Source organism: Equus asinus, chromosome X (genome assembly GCF_041296235.1).
Source record: "Equus asinus isolate D_3611 breed Donkey chromosome X, EquAss-T2T_v2, whole genome shotgun sequence".
Lineage (NCBI taxonomy): Eukaryota > Metazoa > Chordata > Mammalia > Perissodactyla > Equidae > Equus > Equus asinus.
Window position 1 is genome coordinate 28,271,647 of NC_091820.1, and position 25,659 is coordinate 28,297,305.

A 25,659-nucleotide genomic window follows, 5' to 3' on the forward strand; every position below is an offset into this window, starting at 1 on the left:
TATGTGTAAACTTGGCTAGGCTTTGGTGCCTGGTTGTTCCGTCTAGAAGTTGCTGTAAAGGTATTTTTCAGATGTGATTAACATTTAAATCAGTAGACTTTGAGTAAAGCAGATTATCCCTCCATAGTATGGGTGAGCATCATCCAAACAGTTGAAGGCACTAAAAGCAAAGACTGCAGTATTCCAAAGAAGAAAGAACTACGCCTCCAGACTGCAATATAGAAATTCTCTCTGAGTTTCTAGCCTTTGGACTCAAGACTGCGACATGAACTTTTGCCTGAATTTCCAACCTGCTGACATGCCCTGCAGATTTCTCACTTGCCAGCCCCCACAATTGCCTAAGCCAGTTTCTTCAAATAAATCTCTCATTCTCTCTCTCTCTTTAAATATGTATATATATATATATATATATTTGTAGCATATATCCTATTATATATGATATATATCCTATTATATAGAATAGAATAGAAATATGCTATTAGGTCTATTTCTCTGGAGAACCCTAATACACTGTCCATTCTGATCATTTTTCTACCAGTAACACTGTAACCATCTTTTCATATGATGAAATATACTGCAGCTATTTTACCACTGATACACCCACTGATATTTTTTCTTAGCAAGGTACGAAATTTAGATAAGTTATAAGCAATATCTAGACTTAGATTTTCCCATTTTGTTCTTTGCACCAAATAGCATAGAATCAGTATTTAATATCCTGGCTGAGTATCAGAATCACTTGTGGCACTTCTTAAAAGTACTTACGCCAGGGTTCTATCCCCAACCTGCTGAATCAGAATTCCCTCGGTTGGTTTTGATTCACAGCCAAGGGTCAAAATCGCTGGGCATAAAATCATTTGACCACAGTATATCCAACAGGATATAGTCCAAAACCACGTTTTTCAATAAACAACTTGAGGCTAAATGAGAACAAATGACTTACTCAAATTCCCAAAAAGATAAGAATGAACACTATCAGGCTAATTTTTTTTTCATATTTCTGGAAGGCTCATTCTATTTTCTTATATAGATGAATTCTAGAAAAAAAAAATGAGGTGTGTTCCTGTTTCAGCGTATGCATGTTTTATCTTCTGATCCACAGCTCTAATTCACTAACATAGCTAGATTATAACATTGAAGAAATAATCAAGCAGAGGCAGCTCTATTTTATAAGGTGGTTCATACCAGGTACTCATGAAATTCTCTGGTATATCATTAAAAGACCTTGCGAATGGCTAAAATCTTGGCCATTTATTGCATTGCTAAAGTAATAAAACTTTGTCTGAGGACATGTAAATGTCACTACATTATGTCTGCTGATTTCATTAAAAGAAGGCTGACCTGACTTTCCTATTGATGGAACTTTGGTAGATGCATTCTAAGCGCTATCATAAATCTTAGCTTATTTTCTAGTAGCTAGCAAAAATTTCCAGAATCATTTCATATTATGGATATGAAAAATACAGAATAATCAATAATCTCAGTTCTCCATTAGCACTGGCTTAATCTTACTCCATGACTTCTAATGCAACACTCAAAAAATCAAAATTTCATAGAATATGTACACATATAATCAGCTAAGATGCGTGTTTCCGCTAATGTCCACTTTACCTGGCTAATGTCTGACATTGGAAGAGCAGGCAAAAATATGCAATATTATTCTTGTTTATAAATCTTACCACTCTAATCCTGATTATGAAATATAGGCTATTGTTCTATGTTAATAATCATATCTCTTTAGAATAATTTATTTTATATATCTATACATATCTGTATTCATACCACAATCCACATTAAGGTCCAAATTTTTGCTGACATTAACATTAGCTATCAAAGCCTAATATGTACATACGAATGTATGCATTCAATACTCAAGTACACCTATGGTTTTTTAAGATGCTATTGAAGCTATCACAAAATGTGAATTAAGATGTTATTTTATAAAAAGAGTTCTAATATTATATTACCTGTTTTCTCATGTTCATCTGACCCAACAGCTCTCCTTTGCAACAGGATAATCTGAGGATGCTCTACATCATCCAGCTATGAAGTAGTTTTATAAAACCAGGTGTCCCATACAGACACTTACTCCAATGACCTGCTTTAATTCAGAATATAACCCAACCAAATATATTTAATAGCGTGGCTAGGAAAATCGCCACCATGGTTTATAAAACAGTGTCTCTGGAGAAAAGGAAGTGCTTGGTTCTGCAAAAAATCTATTATTCCTATTTCCATTTCCCCCTCCTACATTTGTAAAAACTGAATAAGATTTTTCATCCTGTAGCTGCAATCTCTATACACAAACTGATTAACTGAAATACATTGATGTGATAAATATATTTATCAATCCAAAATGATCTAGGAATTGATTTTTATAATTTGAGGAATTCTGCACCTTGATTCATTTATACGCTATTATCTTTTTTCTAAATATTAGAGATTATTAATGTGGAAAATAAAAAAGAAAAAGGGGGAAGGGCCACATAGAAAAAAATGCATTTCTCTGCAGAAAAATTGAGGAATACATTTGATTAAGGACCAAAGTGATGATTTAGGGGGGAATAAAAGCATCGATAATTCATAGAGATTGGGTGAAATAGGGAAGCAATTGTAAGTAGATTGTTTTGGAGATGAAACTGACATTTCCAGTTACCATTACTATTTTTAGTCCTTGACAGTTAAGATCTTAGGAATGATAAGCAATGTTTCAGTAGCTGCATGTACTAGAAAATGATAGTCCCTGCCACCAGAAGATGCTCTTGGCACAGCTCTCCCCTTCTACTCCAGGCCAGGGACTTTAGCACATAGACAATCAAAGGGACGAGTGTTATCCTTCAAGAATTCTTTCCAGTAGTTCTCTTCCCCTCAATTTCCAGTTTCTACTGCCTCTTCCCTTTCTAACGGGATGCCTTTTTGGCCTCATCAAATCCACCAGTTACTCCACAACACATCTTCAATTCATGTCCTGTAAAGGAATGCTAGGTTTTGTCTTTGCCCTCAATTCCTCTTCCAATATATATATGCTGTATAAATGCATATTACTGCCAAAGGTTTCGAAGAATCAGCAATTTTCTGCCAGCAGAAAATCAAGGGATAACATTACTAATGGAGAATGGAGTCATACAGCCAACAGCATTTGGCAGATTATTAATGAGTTTTTCCTCATAGGTTGTTTGCCATGTAAGAAATCAGAACTTAAGAGCACCATATGCATAAGCAAAAGCAAAATGTTAATAATCTTTCTACCGAAAGAACATATCCCAATCCATTGATTCACATTGAAATAAATGAGGCTTAAAATAATTTTGGCAAAAAGCTCCTAAATATCAGATATTCCCTAGAAATTTGAAATTCTCTCAATAGGTTTAACTGACCTTAAACATTCAGAGATGTTTTTGGAAAATGGTAAAAGCCTTCAAGAAAATAACTCAAAAGGGCATTGTTTATTTTTCATTTATGAGCAAGAATTGAAGAATGAAAAGTTCACAGGGAGGGTAATAAACGTGAATAATACACAGGAAACACTTTACTTTCACTTTTATAAGTTGTGTTTTTCACTGAGTTTTGACGTTGGCTGGATGAGATAATTATCATATGTTTATGGAAAAGGAAACCAGCAAATAAGCCATTGAGAGTGTAGAAGGAAAGTGGAGAAAATCAAAAAATGAGAGAAAATTAATTACTCCTGTCAAATTATGAAGAGTAATGGTCACATTAAATATAAGCTTATTCTATTAACACTCTGGGTTAATATTATAGTAAAGTATAGAATCATAGGAAAATTTTGCAAGGATTATGTTTTTCTAACTTCGTTTGAAAAACTTACACTTGATTTTAGTGAAACAAAATATCTACAGCTTCAACCAAGACATTCCAGATCTTTAGGTTAACTAACACAATTCTGCCAAATATATTTTCCCTAAACATAATTGCTATGTAGGAAAAGGTATGAGAACTTCTGTAGCAATTTCTTATCTGTGACAACAGAAGTAAAGATTTCAAACAAAACATCATTGAATACATATGAATATTTCAAAGTAAAGATATTAATATATATTCTATTAGCAACTCATTAGCAACTAATTTTTCATTGGTCATATAAGCATTCGGTCAGTGAACAAAGTGAACCTAAACAGACTCTTGGGCCCATGAGATTAAAGTCAATGTCTGTTGCAATCATTCAGCACAAAGCTGGACATGCATTATGTCCTAAATAGTTATTGATTAGATATATGGTGTGTCCATGCCATTCTAACTCAATGTTCTCTATCTGTATCTGTGAATTCCATGGATCTGTTGTTGTGTTTACATCTAAATGAAAAATTACCGGAAGCATTTTCAGGATTATCTTGATCTCTTTATAGCTCAATACAACCACACAGATACATGATCCACATTTGCATGCATGTTTTGAATCATGCTGAGTGTGATTGCTGCTAGTTTGGCATGCTCTGGTGTAAAAGTGACAATTGTCCCATGTCTACCCTTATGGTCCTATTGATTTATTTTACTAGTTGTAAAGACTAAAATTTCCTTTCAAAGCAATGATTGGAAAACGAAAAATAGTTTAATAGAATGAAACATCAGCCCTTCACTTATTGAAAGTATTGAGACTTTTAGTGATACTTCACGAAATCAACAAACAGCATCAGAATAAAGTATCACTTGACATTTCACAAGTCAATAAAAAAGAACACAGATAGACAGTATTTAAGTGATGGCTTCCACTACCTGAAAGCAGTTTCAACAGCCTCTTCCCTATGAACCCTCTTCATGTGAATCATCATATGAGCTAAAGCGTGTCAATCATTTCAGTCAAGAAGAATGTATATTGAGCACGGCACACTCAAAAGAAAACTTGCATCTTGGCAACTAGATCTATTCTCAGCGAGAAGTAATTGTGTTTAAGGCAAAAAGCGTAATCTGATGCCTAATTGGAATTTCTTAATTTTAATTTTATTAGTTTTATAGTTGTATCTGCATATACTTATAAATTGTTAGTTTCACAGTTATAAACGCATACCTTTAAGTTTACAGATTTTTATATCTCGTTTTATGTTTATGCATATTAGAGTAAAATTATAATAGTAATTTGTCACAATTGAGTGTCTTTGATTATTTTTCCTTCTAAAGGAAACACAGTTTAAATATATATTCAACATCTACTCTCTCTCATTGCTTTAATTTGGAGAAATAATGAGACTAAAACTTTTAATAGGCCACTCATTACTTTAATTCATATTTTTGAGCCCCTATTATGTGAAATTTAGCATCAAGTTAAACAGTCTTTGTCCTAAAGGAGCTCATGGTCCAGGGAAATTTTCCGAACTATCTAGAGAGGAATCCAGTTCAGAGTGTCACTCTCTGCTTTACAAGACGTGTACTTGAGCATGTTACATCCTCTCTAATTTACAATTTCTTTATCTGTAAAATACAGGTGATAATAATAAAAGGTAACTCAGAGGGTATCTGTAACGAGATAATGTAGAGTGAATAGCTCAAAGACAGATAATATTGATTTTGACTTGATAGATAATAATGATTTTGGATTGATATATCACTTTTCACGACCCCTCATTAAATGATTGGTTTATACATACGCATGCACACACACACATACATATATGAAGAGTGAGATAAGCCACCAACTGCCGCTACTCATGGTCCACTGCCTTATGAATACATCATCAAGCCTAGTGCATGCACTAATTTTTAAAGATGGGATTATATGGAACATTGAATAGCACTCAGCTGCAAAAAATGCAAATATGAGGAGTTTATAGCACAAGCTTTTGTGTTTAGTACCTATAAAAATACCTAACATATAATAGGTGCTCAGTAGAAATGCACTGAATGAATGAATGAGAGCTAATCACTGACACTGAGTCAGAATTTATTGCCTAATAACAGTTGTGTAACTACTAGTTCTGTAACAGGTTTAAATGATGAAGGGAACTGAAAGTCAAAAGAGTTTTCGCACATTATTTCACTAGAATCTTTATTTCATGACTCTGCATTTATTATAAATAATACTGTGATGGTTAATTTTATATGTCAACTTGACTGGGCCATGGGGTAGCCAGATATTTAGTCAAATACTCCGTGTGTGCCTGTGAGGGTGGTTTTCCACGAGATTAACATTTGAAACAGTAGACTGAGTAAAGCAGTTTGCCCTCCTGAATGTGGGTGAGCGTCATACAATCAATTGAAGGCCTGAATAGAACAAAAATGCTGACCCTCCTCTGAGTAAGAGGGAACTCCTCCCGTTGGACTGCCTTCAAGCTGGCATGTTGTTTTTTTCCTGCCTTCAACTTGAACTTCCTGGGTCCTCAGCCTGCTGGCCTTTGGGCTGGATCTACACCATCGGCTCTCCTGGGTCTCAAGTTTGCTACCTACAGGTTTTGGGACTTGTCGGCTTCCGTAATCACGTGAGCCAATTCCATATATATATCTCCTGCTGGTTCTGTTACTCTGGAGAATCATGACTAACACTAATACAATACAAACAGTGACTACAAACATTTCAAAGAAACCTTTATCTTATAGTCCTATATTCATATTTTTAAAAAACATGATCTGCTCTAAAGTTTTGTCATTCTATGTTGGTATTTAGTTTTATATTTCTCGTTAAAGAAAAACTGGATGGAATGCTCTTGTCTATACATATGTATATTTCCTTCATGGAAATTTAAGGTCCCAGCCTATGCTTGTTTCTTGATTTCCCTTAGAAAAGTTAGTTTTTAAAGCTCAGGTTTCTCTCACTTATAATAAATATTTTACCGTTACCTTCTTCCCTGGGAAGTAATGATGAAGGATGAAGTATCTGAGAAACACCATTATCACCCCGTAGGGCCTGGGCCTTGCTTGCTCAGCAAGAGCCCGTAAGCCCATTGCAACCATGTATCCTTCTGGCCCTCTTCTGGGCACGATGCCCAGCTGCTGGAATTTGTAAAGATCCAGGGCCTGGCCAGCCCAGATCTTATCTCACTCAAAGAACATCAGGTCTTAAAGGAACACAGAGCCCCTCCACGTGAGCTATTGTTCCTGGGAACGCTGGCCAAACCAGGGACAGCCCCTCTGGGCAAGCATATAGCCTTTGTGCTCCTGCCTATATAAGCAACCCCCTCCCTACTCGTGATCGCGGGTGCACACTTCCATCCAGCTGGCCACCACTGCACATTCCCTGTAAGTAACTCCCAATAAACCTATACACCTTGTTGACTGTCTCTGGGTCTTTTCTGTGGTCTCTCCACACCTGTCCCACACTGCTCACCCAACTGGGCGTGGGGCTAGACAAACCCCTTAGTATATCCACAACCATTCAATAGTATTATTATTTTAAGTATTTGAAGAGTAAAATTGTAGGGATAAATTAATTATTAAATAATCTTGGGACATAATGAGAAAACGTTCTACAAAATCAAGACCTCTTCTACTTAAATAGATTCTTACAGTGAAGTCTAAAATGGAGTCTCCCAAGGAAATTTTGAAAGTCTACAATTATATTAAGACTAAACACTGGTGTAAGCAAATATAGAATACAATTTTATCTCATTGAGAAATTGATCACATAGTTCTTTTCCATCTCTAGTGTGTGATTCTATTACTAAAATCAATTATCAAATAGACATTGTTATTATTCTATTTCCTTACAGAATCAACAATTAAACGCCTCTAAAACTGTTTACATAAGCTTACATCGTGATATTTGATATGTGATCCTTTGCTTTCTTCATAAACTCTGATCATAAAATAGCATAAGCTTTCAAAAGAGAAATAAAGAGACCAAAAAAGGTGCATTAATCAAAGCCATGGGATTAACCCTTTACGTGAAAATAGGCTTCTTATCCTAACTTTACCTGAGAGTACTTATAATATTCTGTCACTCTATCTTGTACCTTGAGAACAGAGACCTCATTTGATTCTTCTGCGCATCTCCAGAATCAAACACAGCATCTGACACATATTTGGAGTATATAAGTGGTTGTTGAATTAATGCACAAATAAATTAATTATAAATACCTAGGTTGGTCTTATGTCTTCCACTATAATATCCTTGAATTCTAAGAATATATTTTGTCTTTTTTATTTCCATGCACAAGTGTAATATCTTGTATGTATTTACTTGAGACAATAAGGGGAGAAAATGGTAGTTTTTTATTCTGTTTTGTTTTGTTTTGGTCTGCTTCTCCACTAGAATACAACCCCCAAGGGAACAGAGACTTTGTTTCTCTTTGTTACTACTATATGCCCAAATCCTAGACTAGTGCCTGGGCCATATTAGGTAATCAATAAGTATTTGTTGAATGAATTAATGAATGAATGAAAGGCCATTTGAGATCAGTGGTATTCCCTACCACGGTGGCTCATTACATAGAACATAATTGGGCTTAAAAAAGAGACTTGTTGAGTGTCAGTGAAAGAACAAATGAGGTTGGAGGGAATGAATACAACCCCGTGGGTAAGTGCTTTCTCTAAGAATGCACCTAAACCTTTTGTTTTCTGCCAGAGAAAAGAGAAGTCTGTACTTAGCCAAGAGGAAGGAAATTGACAAGCCAGGTGAAGGGGGAGAGCAAATCTAGGACATTAGTGATGAGATCATTGAATCTGTCCTACCGGGCTCCAGACAGGGCAGAAGGAATGTGCTTCTAGGACTGTGCTGAAAGATTAAGAGATGAGAGAATAAAGGGAGTGAAGAACAAGCTCAAAAAGAGTGAAAGATGGAGAGGTGGAAAGATTCACTGAGGCTCTAGAGGTGGTGCTCTCCTGTCAGAGCAGCGTGAACTAGACCATGACTAGAAAGAGAAAAGCGGAGGTCACTGGAGTTACTAAGTCTAGGAACCGAGTGAGGAGGCTATCAGAAGTGTCATCAGTATGGATGTTGAAGTCACTGATTTATCTAACATTCAAATAAAACTGTGCGATATTAAACATAACTAATAAGACCCCAAAAGCACTATATTTAATGAAACAACCACAGTAGGACAATATTCAAATAAACTGCTCAAAGAAATCATGCAAGTGATTAACTCAAAATGGTTGCATCTATACTCATGAATAACATTCTAAAACATTACATAGCCCAGACGCTTAGCACACAGCAGCCCTGCCTCAGCCAGGCCCTGATGGAACCCGGAACACTGCACTCGCGCCGCTGCCTCCTCCCCCGCCCACCGGAACGTAATGTAAAGCAACGTAGCGGATCCCCCTGGAACGTAACGGATACCCCCCGCCCCACCCCCCCAACGTAACCAACGCTCGCACTTTGGTGTGACGCCATTTTGGTCGCGAGCCAGTGCTGCCGCTGAGCCAGAGCGGCGCCTTCATCACCCACTCTGGTAACAACCTGAGGTCGCCTTCGCCTTCGCGCCTCCAGCCATGGCGACCGCGCAGCCCTCGCAGGTGCTCCAGAACTACCACCCCGACTGCGAGGCCGCCATCAACGGCCAGATCTGCCTGGAGTTCTACGCCTCCTACGTGTACTTGTCGATGGCCTACTACTTCGACAGGGCCGACGTGGCCCTGAAGCACTTCTTCCAGCTGTTCCTGCAGCAGTCGCGCCAGAAGGGGGAGCACGCCGAGAGGCTGATGCAGCTGCAGACCCAACGCGGAGGCCGCCTCCGCCTTGGCGACATCAAGAAGCCAGACCGCCACAACTGGGAGAGCGGCCTGAAGGCCATGGAGTGTGCGCTCCACCTAGAGAAGTGCGTGACCCAGAGCCTGCTCGATCTGCACCAGCTGGCCACCGACAAGGCGGATCCCCATCTGTGCGACTTCCTGGAGAGTCACCTCCTGCAAGAGCAAGTCAAGTCCATGAAAGAGTTGGGGGACCATCTCGACAACCTGCACAAGATGGGGGCCCCAGCAGACGGCCTGGCAGAGTACCTCTTCGACAAGCTCACCCTGGGGGACGGCAGTAAGAACTGAGTTTGGACTGCTTTCCCCAGAGCCACAGGGTGACTTCCCCTGGTCACCGTACTGAGCGTGCATATTGCAATGCTGTTCCTGCAAAACGTTCACTTAAGGTTTTTGTCTTTCAATTTTATTCCAATAAAGTTATTTGGTTCCTAAATAAATAAAGGTCTGTCCTTGATTCACGTGTGCAAATCTCACCTTTTAAGTTTTAAGTCGGGTATCCAGGATCTCTTCACCCACCTATGTCCCATCCACATGCAGCTCGGGATCTCCGTGGATGGAGGGAGAAGGTATTCCATGGGACCCTGGAAAACACAAAACTAATCTTCCACTCATAAACAAAGTGGGTATATGGGGGTGGGGTGGGCTGGGCTGGGCTGGGCTGATGTCGGTCACTGGTGAATGTAGGTGTATGTGAATAGTAAAAGTATAGAAACATGGCCTGAAAACCATGATCACAGTTGCCTCTGGAGAAGAAATGAAGAGAATGGGGTTGGGCAGGGATTAAAATAAAGGGGGTCTTCAGCTTTATCTGAAATGTTTATGTTCATTAAATTATGCAAATACTAATGGTTAAGTCTGGATAGCAAGATGTGGGCGTTGGAAGTCTAAATGGTAGAGTACCTCTTTGACAGGTTCCCCCTGGGCTGCAGTGATAAGGCAACTGGTGTAGGGCTGGCTTCCCCACAAACATGGGGCTGACTTCCTGTGGTCACCAATACCTGGCATGCATGTTGCAGTTATGAAAAGTCTACTTATGTGTGTGTTCTTTCATTTGTATCATATGCATGTATGTATACATATGTGTATATGTATGTACATATATTTATGATACATACTCATTCCAACCAGCAGCAAAGTTCGTTCTGAATCTCTAGATTCTGAATGTTGGCTTTAGAAGACACCCTTTGTAGAAAAGCAGTTCAGTGATTGCATTAGTGGAAATGATATAACTGCTTTCTAGACCTTTCCTGAGCCTGATGGTTTTCTGCCCTTGGGTTTCATATATCCAACTTTGATCTAGTTTTTGTTGTTTGCTACCCAGAGACCCTAGGCTAATATGTCTTCTTATTATCACCACATCTTTACCAGGCTCCACTGTAATTATTTACAGTAGAGTAAATAGCTCCTCTAGGGTAGTAAATGACATTTTTCTCTTTATCGCTAGTGCAGAGTCTGCTGAAAAGAAAAAGGATGAGAGGGTGGAAGGGATAGAATAAAAACAATTGCCTGGATGGAAATACAGAGAGTGAAGGCTGCTAGTGCAGGCACCTCTTCTCACCTGAAAGTATTTCCTTCATACTTTACAAGTTTTTAATTCCTTAACCAGCCTTTTCAAGACTGTGTCCTGTATCAGCCAGCGTTATAAAATATTAGCAGATGTTCAGTGAAAAATGGATTCATAGATAGATAGATAATATATACATAATGTCTGTGTTAATTGATTTAGCAGGATTTTTTGTTTTTCAGTTTCTGTTTACTCTAGAAGTTTTGTCTTTAATGTAAAAAGTATACATTGTGAAGTTATAATAGAGGTAAAATATTCAGCGTTTCCCAAACATTCTGATCCTGAGATCCTTTTTCTACCAAATCTCAAGAACAGTATTCCGAAGAAAATAGCTTTGGAGACAACAATAAAAGATATTATCATGTGTTATTCCAGAAGCACATACTGGTAGCTAAACCTCACTCACTTTCACTAAGAAGTCAATAGGAGAAACTGGAAGCTTTGCTGTGAAGATTCCAGCACAGTAAGTTTTAGGACAGTAAGTATAATGCAGGGCCCTCACCATGAGAGTGGGTAGATGTCACATACATTCATTTTGCTTCCTGATGGATAACTCCCAGCGCTGTATTTTTCCATCATATTCTAATTTCCATTTCTAAATGAATGGCTTCTGGGAATGATAGCGTTGATATTTCTCCAATATATAACATCGAAAGAAAATTCAAGGCTGCTAAGTAGCTTTATATTCTTTGCCTCCTTCTACCTACGGGTCATCTCAACAGAAGCAGAATTCTTCATTTTGATTTTCCAAACTAGACTGCTGAATTTTGGTCAGTAATACACCTTTTTGTCAAAAGCAGTCTGTGCCTGCATTTTTTGGGAATAAGATGGCTGTTCCTCTCACTGAAGCATGCTGAAATTCCACAAAATTCAGACATTTAACTATGAGAAAAAAATAAGGCATATATGCTACAAAGCATTTTATTTATAAAGTCCAGGACTCTTAAATATATAATGAGTAATGTACTTAATGTGCAACATCTGACACTTCTTTTTCCTCCAATAGAGATCATCAGCATTATATCATTATTCAATTTTGGATGAGTACCCTATTGCAATGCATTCCTCTTCAGTTTCAGTCGAGGACCTGTCAAGTTTCTCTCCAGTCTTAAAATACATGGTACAATTCTATAAATTGAAATGCGTTATTCCCAAACAATAGTCAGCATGACGCAATATCTAAACAAGAACTCTTGCAGATGTTTTAATTTGAATGTGTTCCCACAACTACTCTCCGGTATCAATACTTGTGACACCTTCAATGAATTTGATAAGGTGTCTGTTTTATTCCCAAGCAGATATCAACAAAATGCAAAACTATTATTTTCTCAATATGAAAAATATCCTATCATTTTAAGAAATGATTATATTATGCTAGAAAATAACAAGGTGATTAAAATAACTTCCTCAACAAGAACAGTACTTCGTTCTGGCACATCTTATTAACCACAACTTTCATTTGTCTGCTGTTTGGCTGCTTAATTTGATTCAACAAGCATTTATTCTTAATAAATGAGTTTATGCTGGGGCATGAAAGTTAAATAAGACATGTACTTGTTTCAGTTAAACCAAATAAATTAGCATTTTGACAATTTTCTAAGAGTAAAATCCAGGTCCAATATGAGGTTATTTTAATAGCCAATTAAATTAAGAGTATAGCTAGGGCCTATTTTCATTTGTCACTCTCCACTTTATAAAGAGGTATGCTACACAGTCATTCAACAAACTTTAACAAATGGGAATGCAGCAATTTTTAGTAAGCTATGAGGAAGAATGTAGGCCAGCTATTCTTCCTTTCAGAACAGCAGACTCTAAACGAATCGTAATGACGATCATCTGAGTAAATTATGCTATCAAAATAATGTGTTAAGGAACTTCCTTTTCCTGATAATGAGGTATGTTACCTGAGGGAGGGAGAACTTGACGAAGAACAGTAATGCAACGTGATTGACAGATTAAATTTTAGCAAATAAGGTTACTCATTTGTTTACATATTTTATGTGTTATGCTGTTGTTGCCTGGAGACAACTCCTGGAGAGGAGGCGCTTGAAGGTATGTTTCACTAAGGTGGATCACACAGGAGACTTCCAAGGGACTGGTTTAAAAGCTTCTTTTCAAAACTAGAAAAAAAAGTTATTTCCACTGTAGATTTGAATCTGTAAGAAACCTATAGGTAAAGATAATCTAAAAAAATTAGAGCAGCCTTAATGGCAGCTCTTTATATAAAAAATACTTGTACTTGTTGAAAGCTTTTATAGCATTACTACTTGCATCCACTAATAAAAGTAGCTTATACTTAGTGAGAGCTTGCCGCGTATTAGGCATCAGGTTAAGACATTTACCTGAATGACCTCATCTCACAACAACCAGAGAGGTAGTGTTATTGGTACTCCCCTTTTACAGATGATCACAGTGAACTCAGAGAGATACATTAATTCACTAATGGCACATAGCTTAATAAGTGGCTGAACTTGAATTTAAACACACACCGTCGAACTTGAGGACCCGTGCACTTAACTTAGTCTATATGGTAATGACTAAATGAGAAGTTTACAAGCCCTGTGAGTTAGGATGCGACAAAATCTGCTGTGAGAAGTTAGTAGGGGAGAGATTCTACAAGACTGGTTTAACAGAAATCTCAATCCAGTAGGACACACCTATACCAGGTTTAATCAGTCAAGTACCCATAATACAAATTGACATGGCCCATGGTCTGAAAAGTCAAGGAGATTTCTGGAATTGTTCTAAGAACGGTAAATTTGAACATAGAGCTTCTTCTCTGTATTAATGTAACCGCACAGGTGCAGAAAGGTGAACTCTGTCTCTGATTGAGCAGAAGTCAGCTGCTGGGATCTTTTGAAGAAATTCATTGGAGATATTAAATAAAAATAAAAAGATGAAGTGTAAATAGAAAAGGATTATTTTAAATGACTAGTAGAGTGAACATATTTAACCAACCCATATAACGCTTAGTAATAAATAAAAATTACATGAATGAGCACTGATTTTCCAATCCAACATTCTGTGATTAGTAAGAATATGATTACACTGTTGCTACCAATCTGAATCTCACGTTTTGAATAAAGCTTTTCAATCTCTTTGATTCCTCCAGAGGTCTCTAATAAAGTACTAAAAATTGGCACTTTGTTTTGCTATATTCCCCCAAAGTTTGCTTTTCTGGTTCTAAACATCATATAAAGAGTGGGAATGGCAAGTCCCAGGAGTCATTGTTAGCCAATGAAGTAGGAGAAGACGAATTTATGATAGAATACATTCATGTGGTTAACTGCTTTCTCTAAGAATGCAGTTAAGCCTTTTGTTTTCTGCCAGAAGAAAACAGAAGTCTGTACTTACTTAGAGGGAAACTGGCAAGTCAGGTAAAGGAGGTGAACAAATCTAGGATGTCAGTAAAGAGATCATTGAAACTGTCCGTTATGGAGGCCAGACAAGGCAGAAAGAATGTGTTTCTAGGACCATGCTGAAAGATTAAGAGACTAGAGAGAGTAAAGAAAGTGAAAAACAAATTGAAAAAGAGTGAAAGATAGAGAGGTGGAAAGGTTCACTGAGACTTTGGAGGTGGTGTTCCTCCAGCAGAGAAGTGTCAACTTGATCATGCATAGAAAGAGAAAAGTGGAGGTCACTGGAGTTAACGAGGTCTAGGAACTGAATGAGGAGGCTGTCAGAAGTGTCATTAGCATCAGCATGGACTCTTCTCTGTAAATCTAGGTGGCCTGCCTTGTGTTGTGGATTCCACGTCTGCAGGATGCCAAGACCTTAAAATAATAAAAAACGTAATAATTTACATTTCCATAGCACTTTAAAATGTAATATCACACTGGTTAGTTTTTCTTATTTTTATCTCACATAGAGCCCTTTCTTATTATAACTGCAAAATTCATTCAGACATTTTCCCCTCTATGCCAAAACATCTTAAAACTGTGAAAGATGAAGGTCAAGGTGTTAGGTATTAAGATCTTTTTAAGATTGGAAAATTCGACTATTGAGCATGTCTCTTAGGTTTGAGCAAAGCCAGTTTGAAGTGTGTTTGTTAAAAATACACATGATTTAGCTGATTTGGGGCCTGAAGGCAGCAAGAATAAAGGAAGTATATAAAATATACATGAGCTATTTAAAGAAAGCAAGAACTTCAGGGACTGGGCCTTGATTGCCTTCAAATGGCTACCATGAAGTCATTTGGAGAACAAATATGTACCCTTGTCTTGGGTGGTTAAGTCCATCAAGCTATAGAAGACCAGGTGCCAGCATGAGAAATAATCAAGCTGACATGGCCAAGCAGAAACAATTCTTTGGTTCTGAGAGGCAAGAGGAAAGTGATATGTATGTAGGCAAACTTGATTCCAGCACCACATCCTCTACGCTAGATGTGTCAGCATTTCTTTTCCCGGTTGTACAAAATCCCCAAGTACTACTGATTTTTTTAAAGGGATACAAAAATCTGTATTGGTTGAAGTCAAAAAAAAAAATCTACCTATGCTTATCAAACTAAATGAATTGGTTTGTGAATTAAAGTTACATAACATACAAATTTATATCATTGCTCTTACTTTATAACATACATGCTTATCTCATTTTTGTTGGAAGAGACTAATATACTTAATATAAAGTACAAATTAGAACCTAAAGTCCACAGCAGGAATTGAAATTATTAGTAGAGTTTGAAGAATGGGGCGATATTTGTGAAATTATAGCTATTTATCACTGGACTTCATGTGCAAAGACATCTATTCTGATGGTGATTATAAGCTTTGTGTGTGGGTGTGATTGAGAGATAAATATGTGATCAGATTTTTAGGTGACCATTTAACTTTCTTACTAACATACTATTTTCAAAGTTCTATTAGCAAGTGTGTATTATCACAATAATTTTCCTTAAATAGAGAATTACTTAATCAGGTATTTCTAAGAGATTGTATTTATTTTTTGTTTAGGAAGGAATGAGCCAAAGGCCCAAAGAATTCTCACATCTAGATAGTGACTAAATCAGAAGTAAAAGTAAAATCTTCCTTCCCCCAGCCAAGTTCTCGAATACAAAGTTAACAAGTGTTTTCCTTAGAGCAGCAAACTATCAGGCTGATCCAATCACTACTGGTTTTAGGAGTTAAAGCATAATTTTTGAAAGGTGCTTCAGTGTGACCTTTTGGGTCTTCTTGTACTTTTCCTCTTTATAGCTTCTCCAATTTGGTTTGTCTAACAGTAGCTCGTTCTATCCATGTTTTCCTTCTGTCTTGTATGTGTTGCTAATAGTGAACATGATTGCTCAAACTCAACTAACACCAAAATGAATTATAATCTTGTTGCCTTAAATACCAATCCAAAATGGAAAACTTACCCTAATCTCTCAGGTTGATTATGCCCAGAAGACTTTTAAAAAAATGTCTCATGTAATATCTTCCTATAGTCCCTAATGCCAACATGTGGGCTCTGTTACAATTTTAGAAAGATTTCAAGCCTTGTTGGAGAGGGAAGTCATGATTGTGATCAATACTCCAGTTGATCTGGCTGCCCCTGTAGTTCTACTTTATGTCCCAGTTCTAGTAACTTGACTTTTTCTTGGGGTCAAGTTCTCACCTTATGACTCAGTTTCCTATCCAGACTCTGATATTAGTCCTAATCTTGATAAGTAACCCAGCACATCAATGACTTCAGGATTGAGATTTTGATTTTTCTTGTGCCCCCATCCTTGCCACTTGAGACCTGATTCTGAACTTCAGACCCCAGGGCTTAGGGCTGGCTTCCTGTTTTCTCACATCTCTTGACAAGTAATAGCCTGTCTGCTTACCACATCTCAACATATTACTTCCCTGTAGGTCTCTGTTTTTTGTGTCCTGTATGCCAGCTATGTCACCTTTACCGTAACTTCTCAGTCTGACCAGTTACCTGTCAGTTTCTCTCAAGATACCTGACTTTTCCTAAATGGCTGGACTTCCTCACCTGACCAACAACTTTTCTTCTAGTGAATACGTCTAGTTCCAGGTCCCAACTCTCTAGGACTGGCCTCCTGTCTTGCAATCAAACCTTCTGTTAAGAGCCATTCAACAGAGAAAACTGAAATTCTCCATGCTAGCTAACACTATCTGTTCCAAGATCTCTTTGAAGATGGCTGTTACAACATTTAATATTATACACTAGATATTTGTTCAGAACTTTCCACAAATCTTTTATTCTCTCGGAAAATTACAGATTCATATCTCCAAAATCCACTAGACATAGAGACAAAGAAAAACCATCAGAATTACAGAGAGGAAAAAGTATGACCTTGTGCTTGCTGCTTTCAACATCGATAGATTTTAAAAATTGGAGTTAAGTTGAATTTGATTCATACATTCAACTTGTGCTTTAAAATATTTTTTTCTAGAAAAATGAAGCCTTCTTCACAAATTCCCTTAATCTATGTCAGCTTCATTTATAATCTAACCTGATGAAGACGTTACTTTCTTAAATATACCTCACATTATCCTCTCAAAATTTATCCATTAACATCATTTGACATAAGACATGGGAGGTAAATGCATAATGATATGGTTCAGAAGCACATGTCCATTTCTGAAAAAGTAAATTTTAGGATGACACTAGGAAAATAGTATCAAATAAAATATAGATCTTCAACAAAAGCCCTCTAATTTCTAAGAATACACTCAAAATCATTGGCAACTTTTTGAGAGGCAGTATATCAAGGATTTTAAGAATTTGAGTCAGATAGAAATAGGTAAAAATCCTGATTCTACATTGTTGTTACTGTATGACCTTTGACAAGCCTTTCCTCCATTTCACCATTTGTCTACATAATCATACTTTTTAAAAATACTGAATAAGCTAATTTATATAAACTGCTTAGCAGTGTGTCTGGCATGTGGAAAATGTCTAATAAACAGTACCTACTATTATTATCTTATTATCAATAATCACTATATTCCTATAGCTTTTGACCTTTATTTTCATTTAACTTGTATAATATTATGAAATGCCTTTGATGACACTCACTTATAACATTTATCACACTCTGTGTGTGGGGATTTTTAATATTTAATCAGGCTGTGGTATTTTGCTTTTGCAAAAAGATGTGCTGAGACATGTAGAAAAGACAAATGAGAACATTAAAAAGGTGCATTTTAAGTAGTTTATTTCTTGACAATACATTCAGAGCACAGGAAGATCTATTCTTTCATACGCATTCTTTTGAAACCTCTTGCCCGGAGAGGCTACAAGATCATTCATCATATCCTACTGTTTCTACATCCATCACATCTTTTTCCTTTGCTTTCCATATGATCTCCTTAGCTTTTCTGACTGTAGTAGCAAGCAGAACTAATCATGAATAAATACAGATTTAGGACAAAGGAGAAGCACAGTGGCCAGATATGACCTTAGGTCTCTACAGCCCATGGCCCTCAGGGTATTCTTATCTATCGTGAGAAAGAGCTTATTACATCCCAGCTGTGCACAAGGCGAGGATGGGCATTAGAGAAAGCATGTTAAATGGGCATGATCTACCAGCTCTGGCAGGCATCCTTAGGTGTTGATTATTTAGCATTTATCAAACGTCCCCTGTGCTGTCTCTGTCAAAACAAATCAAAGGCTCTGCTTTGGAAAACCTTGTGTCTTAATAAGGCCAAAAAGAAAATAGCCAGATTAGATATATACAGGAGAGGCTGGGCATAGATTTATGTATTTTATGGTAAGGAAAGTAAACAAATAGAATATGATCCTCCTCTTTCTCTGTTGTAGCACCATGGCATTGGTATTGCTGAGTTAAAATGTTGACAGCAAGGAGAAATTCAAGATACTAGGGCGGTAGGAACTATTGCAAACACATTTCCATCTCTCCTTTAATTCAGAAGCCTCCTTTTTAGTTCTCATTTTCTCTGTAATCAGAAAACTTACATCAAACCTATATAAGGTCCCCAGAATTGTGCTGTCTTTTGAAGGGGAGGAGGCAGGGGTTCAAAATAGAGTATAATCTCTACCTTGGAAAACCTAAATTCCTTACCTTTAGGGAGAGGAGACACATGTGCTTGACACAACCAGCAAACCGTTCTAATAAAACTATTCAATTCTACATGTTATCAAATAGACAATAGGGGCAGAACGGGGTTGGAAAAGAAAGAAATCAGACAAGACTAGAATAGTTTAAAAACTTATGGATTCAATTAAATTGTAAGTGAAGTTTAAGCGTCAAATTTTAAACATGGTTTGTTTATATAGGGTTGTCTTCTTTACATTTATCCTTAATTTTTTCTTTAAAGAATTGTGAGATAATACTCAAGATTGCAAATGCTATTTCAACACAAAAAAACACAATGAAGTCAATTCCCTCATAAAGTAATAAAGAAGAAAAGAGAACGAGAGGATTTTTGCATAGACTGATGCACTGTCTTGTTCTGGGCAACAAAATTATAAAAGCAGTGATTGATTGAAGACATGGAAAACTCTAAAATTCAATAATTGGACAGAGGAAGAGAATCCAGAAGATGAGCCAGAGACAGAGTGGTCATAAAGCTCAGAGGTGAGCCAGGAATATGGAGGCCCAGGATATTAATTTTCTATTGCTTTTTTTTTTTTTTAAGGAAGATTAGTCCTGACCTAACATCCACCACCAATCCTCCTCTTTTTTTGCCGAGCAAGATTGGCCCTGAGCTAACATCTGTGCCCATCCTCCTCTATTTTATATGTGGGACACCTGCCACAGCATAGCCTGATAAATGGTGCTAGGTCTGCGCCCAGGATCCAAACCAGCGAACCTCAGGCTGCCAAAGTGGAGCACACAAACCCAACTGCTATGCCACCAGGGTGGCCCCTCTATTGCTTTTATAAAAATATTTTTTCTTGTGTTGTAGGGGTACTTAACATAAGATCTACCCTCTTAGCAAATTTTTAAGCATATAAGTACTGCATAACAAATTACCACAAATTTGGCAGCTCAAAACAATACCCATTTATTCCATCACAGTTCTGTTGGTCAGAAGTCTGGACACAAGGTCTCACAGTCTAAAATTGAAGTCGGTCTATTATCTGGAGACTCTGGGGAAGAATCTGTGTACAAGCGCATTCAAGTTGTTGGCAGAATTCAGTTCCCTATAGCTGTAGGACTGAGGTCCACATTTTTTTGCTGGCTGTTGGCCAGGGGCCTCTGTCAGCACCTTAAGGCTGCCTACATTCCTTCACACATGCTCCCCTACCGTCCACTTCATCTTTAAACAAGCATTGGTGAATAGATTCTTTCTCACACTTTGAATCTCTCTGACTTCCCTTCCTGCAACCAGCTGGAGAAAACTCTACTTTTAAAGGGCTCACTTGATTGAGTCAGGCCCAGCTGCGTAATCTCCATATTTTAAGGTCTGACTTAAAACTGACTTGAAACTTTGATTACATCTAGAAGATCCCTTCACAACAGTCCCTAGATTAGTTTGATTGAATAAACAAGGGGGAGGAATCTTGGGTGGAGGCATCTTTAGAATTTTGCCTAGTACATCCTATAACCAAAGAAAAAAGATTTTAAGAATAAACGGATAAACCAAGTATAAATAGCTATGGCAGGCTAAATAAGGTCAAGTACTAAGTAAAGACACTGTATTGTTAATCATGGCAACTTTTGAGAGAGCTAATGTGGCAGAGTGATGGGGTTGAAGAGACATGAAGATGGGGTTGGAAGAGTGATGAAATTGCAAGGAAATGAAGATTGAATGGGTGGTTGGAAAGCATAGACACTAAATATAGCATAATCAAGAAGAAATAGAAATCGATTTCTGGATACATTTAGACTAATGTTGAAGAACCCCAAAGATGACTAGAAAAACTTAAAAAGCACTTAGAAAATATAGGTTACTAGAGAGAAATAAGAGTTAAACTCACAAAGACAAAACAAAACAAATAAAAAACTCAACAGCAATAACGAAAGCCAGGAGATAGTGGAATATTATTTTCAGATTATTGAAGAAAAAATTATTATCAACCTAATAGTGTGTTCCCAGCAAAGCTGTCTTTCAGCAAAGAGAGGAAAGCAGAAACATTTTAAGATACAGGAAAACAGAGAGATTTTACATAAATAAGCCTACACTGAAGAACTTCTAAAAGATCTACTTATGAATGAGAATGCTTAACAGTGAGAAAAAAAGATTAAAATGTGGGCATAACTAATAAGTATGTTCCATATAAAATAAGAACAATAACAACAATATCAATAATAAGTGTAATATGTGGAGCTCAAAAAGGGCAGATACAACATATTTAACACAATATAACACTTGTTAAAACTGGGACAATAAAAGTTAGAGTTCTAGGGTCTTTGCATTGATCAGTAGGTGTTTGAATTATTAACTTTAGACTTTGTTAAATAAATATCCTGGATAAAATACCAAGTATAACCAGTAAAAGGAAATTGCTGTACGCATCCAAAACCAATAAAAGGAAAAATTATATGTAAAAGCAAACAAACATAGCTCAATCAATCTCCAGAAAACCAAGAGAGGAGGAAAGAAGGAGTTCAGAGAAAATGAAACACATATAAAAGGAAAAGTAAGTTCATAGAAACTCAGCCAGGCATTATCAGTATTTATTATACCTATTGTCACATATAAAATTTATGTGGCTAGAAGCCCACACACCACACACTCCTGGAATAGTGTTTATTGGGGAAAACCCATGGAAATAGGAACAATAACAGGTGTGCATGTCTTCTGTTGCCCATTGAATTCTAGGGCAATGAAGAGATATTTCCGGGTAGGCCTCAGACTCTGGAAGAAGGTCTTTTCACATGAGCTGTAGAGTTTTAAGCATCATTAATCCATGGAAAGCACTAGTCCCTCCCATGGTTAGATCCTGAGCCAGACTATAATAGCAATTTGACAAGGCAGAACCTTGACTCCAGCCCTGCTCTGCAATCTCAGCATTCACGGTAGGTGGGTAGCATTATCTGCCCCTTCTGGTTCAAGCCATGAGATTACAGTCATATAATATGTCAACACAGCAGCAAGATTTGACGTGTTCCCTTCATCAGGGGCTGCAGTCCAAACCTTAGTATGTACCAGGAATGATTTTCTTAGTCACCAGGCCATTATTCAACTCCTCAGAGCTTTACAAGGGTATATGAACTTGACTCTTTCGTTTCTGGGGACCAACATGCAGGAGACTAGTCTGAGGCAAGTTAACCCTTACCTCTCAATAATATATGAACTAAGCTTATTAATTAAGATACATATTTTCAGGTTATATAAAAATATTAAATTTCGGCTATATGCTCTTTATAACAGATGCACCTAAAACCCAAGGTAAATATTGAAATTAAAATAATTAATAAATGTATACCAGGCAAACACTAATGAAATTACAGTTGAGTCAGTTATACTATCAGAAAAATAAACCTAAGCAGGATAGATTTAGTATGCATTAAATACATATAATATATCTATATATAGAAAAGTGTCAGTTCTCTAAGGAATATTAAAATGTACTTGGTAAAATACTCTTACAATATGTGAAGCAAAATTGGCCAGAACTACAAGTTGAAATAGACAAATCCAACAACATAAAAGGAGATTTCAATACAGCTCTCTCAATTTCTAACAAGTCAAGCAGACAAAATACTAAGATATAGACAAGTTGAACAACAAAATATGAACACACTTTACTTAGTGGTTATATGCAGATCTCTGCAATAACTAATGGAGAATAACTTAAGTATATGCTATACATTTAGAAAGATGGCCATCTAATCCATAAAGCAAGTCTCAAAAAATGTTAAACAAGCAGTATCATACAGACTACTTTTAAGTAACTCATTCATCAAAAAAGAAATCATAATAGAGAATTTAAAAAATATTCAGAACTAACCAATAATAAAATGTTATATATCATAAGATGACATGCATTGTAGACCATGAGAATTTTTTAAAATATCAGATATCTAAACACTAAAATAAAATTGTACGAATCTTAAAACAAAATATGGGTGAATTCCTTTACTATCCAGAAAAGGGTAAAAAATGCCCTACTGTAATTCAAAATCTAGAAGCAAAAAGGAAAATTCTTGATAAATTTGATTACATTAAAAATGTGTACGGTATAGATAAAGAAGAAGGAAGGAAAGGATAAGGACAAATGACAAAGTTAGATAAAATATTTGCATGTTATATCACATAAAGAGGACAAATATTGCTATCATATAAAGAACTTCCAAAAGACAAGAAGAAAAAGTCCCAAAACTTTAGAAAAAAAATAGGCAAATGATATGGAAAGCAGTACACAGAAAACGTACCAGCAATGGCCCTTAATCATATGAAGTAATCACATACATAATAAGGGAAATACAAATGGAAACTACACAGAGCTATCATTTCTAACCTTGGCAAAAACAGAACACTTTGACAACATACTCTGTTGCTAAGTCTGTGAGAAAACGACCACTTTCACACATTGCTAGTGGAAATGCGAAAAAATACCACCTCTAAGAATTTGATATTAGCAAATTATTGATTAGCAAAATTACACATGAATTTACCCTTTGACTCAGAAATCCCTCTTCTAGAAATCTATCCCTAGATAAACTCACAGAAATATGAAATGACTTATACACAGGGTTATTTATTTCCCTACGATTTGCAATCCCTAAAATAAAAAACAAATTGAAACTCACTTTATATCAAATTTGTGGCATAATGGCAAGGATATTTATCTCCACGAATTTAAAAATATGATCCTGACTGTATATACCTAAGTGGGACCAAAAATAAAGATCACTTAAATCTTAAGGTGTAGCCAGTGGTCCTGTTATTAACTTTAATGTTGGTATAATTTTAAAACTATTATAAATATACACACATACTCCACTACAAAGTAGATTAAAGCATATAAATAATTATACTAATATCAGTAGGAACCAAGACTTTCAGTATAAAAGACAAGATAAAGATGTAAGTCAAATAAAATTCTTTAATTTCCATTTAAATCGGGGCAATCAGTATTATGAACTTTGAATTTATTTATTTACTTTTTAAGCAGACTTTATTTTCCATCAACTTGATGTTTCCATTTTCTATTTAAGAGCCTGTGGAAGAACAGTTTAAGATCACTCAGTGGTCGTTCCTACCCATTCAGTGGCTGAGCAGTGGGAGCTGTAGACCAGTCTTCAGTGGCCGGCTGGGCACTCCAGTCTTCAGGAGGGAATTAGGAACTGCTGTACAGGCGCAGAAGACACCTGTGCACCTTCACATCAGTCTGCGACCTCTAGTTTAGTAGCAGTAAACTCAGGAGCTAGACAGATCCATGCACCCTGAAATTCCTCCTTGGTCATAGGCTTTTCAGTAGCGACCTGCTCTTCTTTTTCAAACTCTTTAGGACCTCTGTAGAAGTAGACATCAGGCATGACCTCTCATGTGTGCTCATGAGAGATGATGCTACGCACACGCAGAAACTCCCAGCACAGCCTCCACCACATCAGACCCACTGAGTGGGCTTCTTTGTTGCTGCATGGGGTGGCAATGTCCACATAGCACAGAGGAATATCTGTGTTACACAGAGCAACGGTAGGCAAGTTAACCTAAGACATCTCTGTGAGAGGCTGGTGGTCAGTCCTGGGATCAGTAACCACTGGAAGTTGCAGCTCCCAGGAAGCTGCCCTGGATCTGGTTAGTGAAGATTCCAGGCGTGAAGGGGCCAGCAATAGAAGTGGCCCCAGTGGCAGCTACAACCTTCAGCACAGCCCACTGGCCAGTATTCCTGAAGGATATGACACTGACATCAGCTGGATTTTCAGTGGCAGCAATGGTATGAGCTGCCAGCAGAAACCCCTCCCAGGTTCTCTTCAGATTTATGATGTAGATGCCATCACTTTTCCTTTTGTAGATGTACCATTCCATTAGGAAGTCAAGGTTGGTGCCACCTTAGTAGGTTTCAGCTGGAAGGAATTTGAAGACATCCTCCTCTTTCATTTGCAGGACATCAAGGGCATTGGACATGGGGAAAGCTTCCCTTTCTGACAAGAACCCAGGACAACGCCATATGGACTCCTCTCTAGGTAGTGTGAAAAGGTAGAATTTGTTTTTCTCTTTCTAAAATAAATAGTATACATGTCTCTTAGCTCTCCACTGAAATGCCCAAGAAACTGTAACAACCCAGTAGAAAAAGCAAATCTACCACCAAGATATAATTTCCAACTATCATTTTCTACTAAAAGGAACTACCAGGGCTCCACGGAGACATATCTGATTCCAAAAAGTGACCAGAAATATCCAACATGAGCCTGGTCATCTTGTTATTTCTGAAATCCCATACCTAGACTCTATCACAAACTACAAAAGGACAGAAGAGGCAACTTGGACTCCCATTAGCCAAAGATGGGACAATTTGAGCTTCAAAAAGAAGAATGAATACTGAAACGTATCAAATCTATTAAAATTGATAATGACACTGATTATCATAATTATACTAATCCTTCATTG

The 25,659-nt window shown here is 37.0% G+C and overlaps 2 pseudogenes; one reads left to right on the plus strand and one right to left on the minus strand.

The window, feature by feature from the left end:
* Nucleotides 1–9,381: 9,381 nt before the first annotated feature.
* On the plus strand, nt 9,382–9,930 carry LOC106845116 (ferritin heavy chain pseudogene; annotated as a pseudogene).
* Nucleotides 9,931–24,287: 14,357 nt separating this feature from the next.
* Nucleotides 24,288–25,176, minus strand: LOC106845118 (small ribosomal subunit protein uS2-like; annotated as a pseudogene).
* Nucleotides 25,177–25,659: the final 483 nt, after the last annotated feature.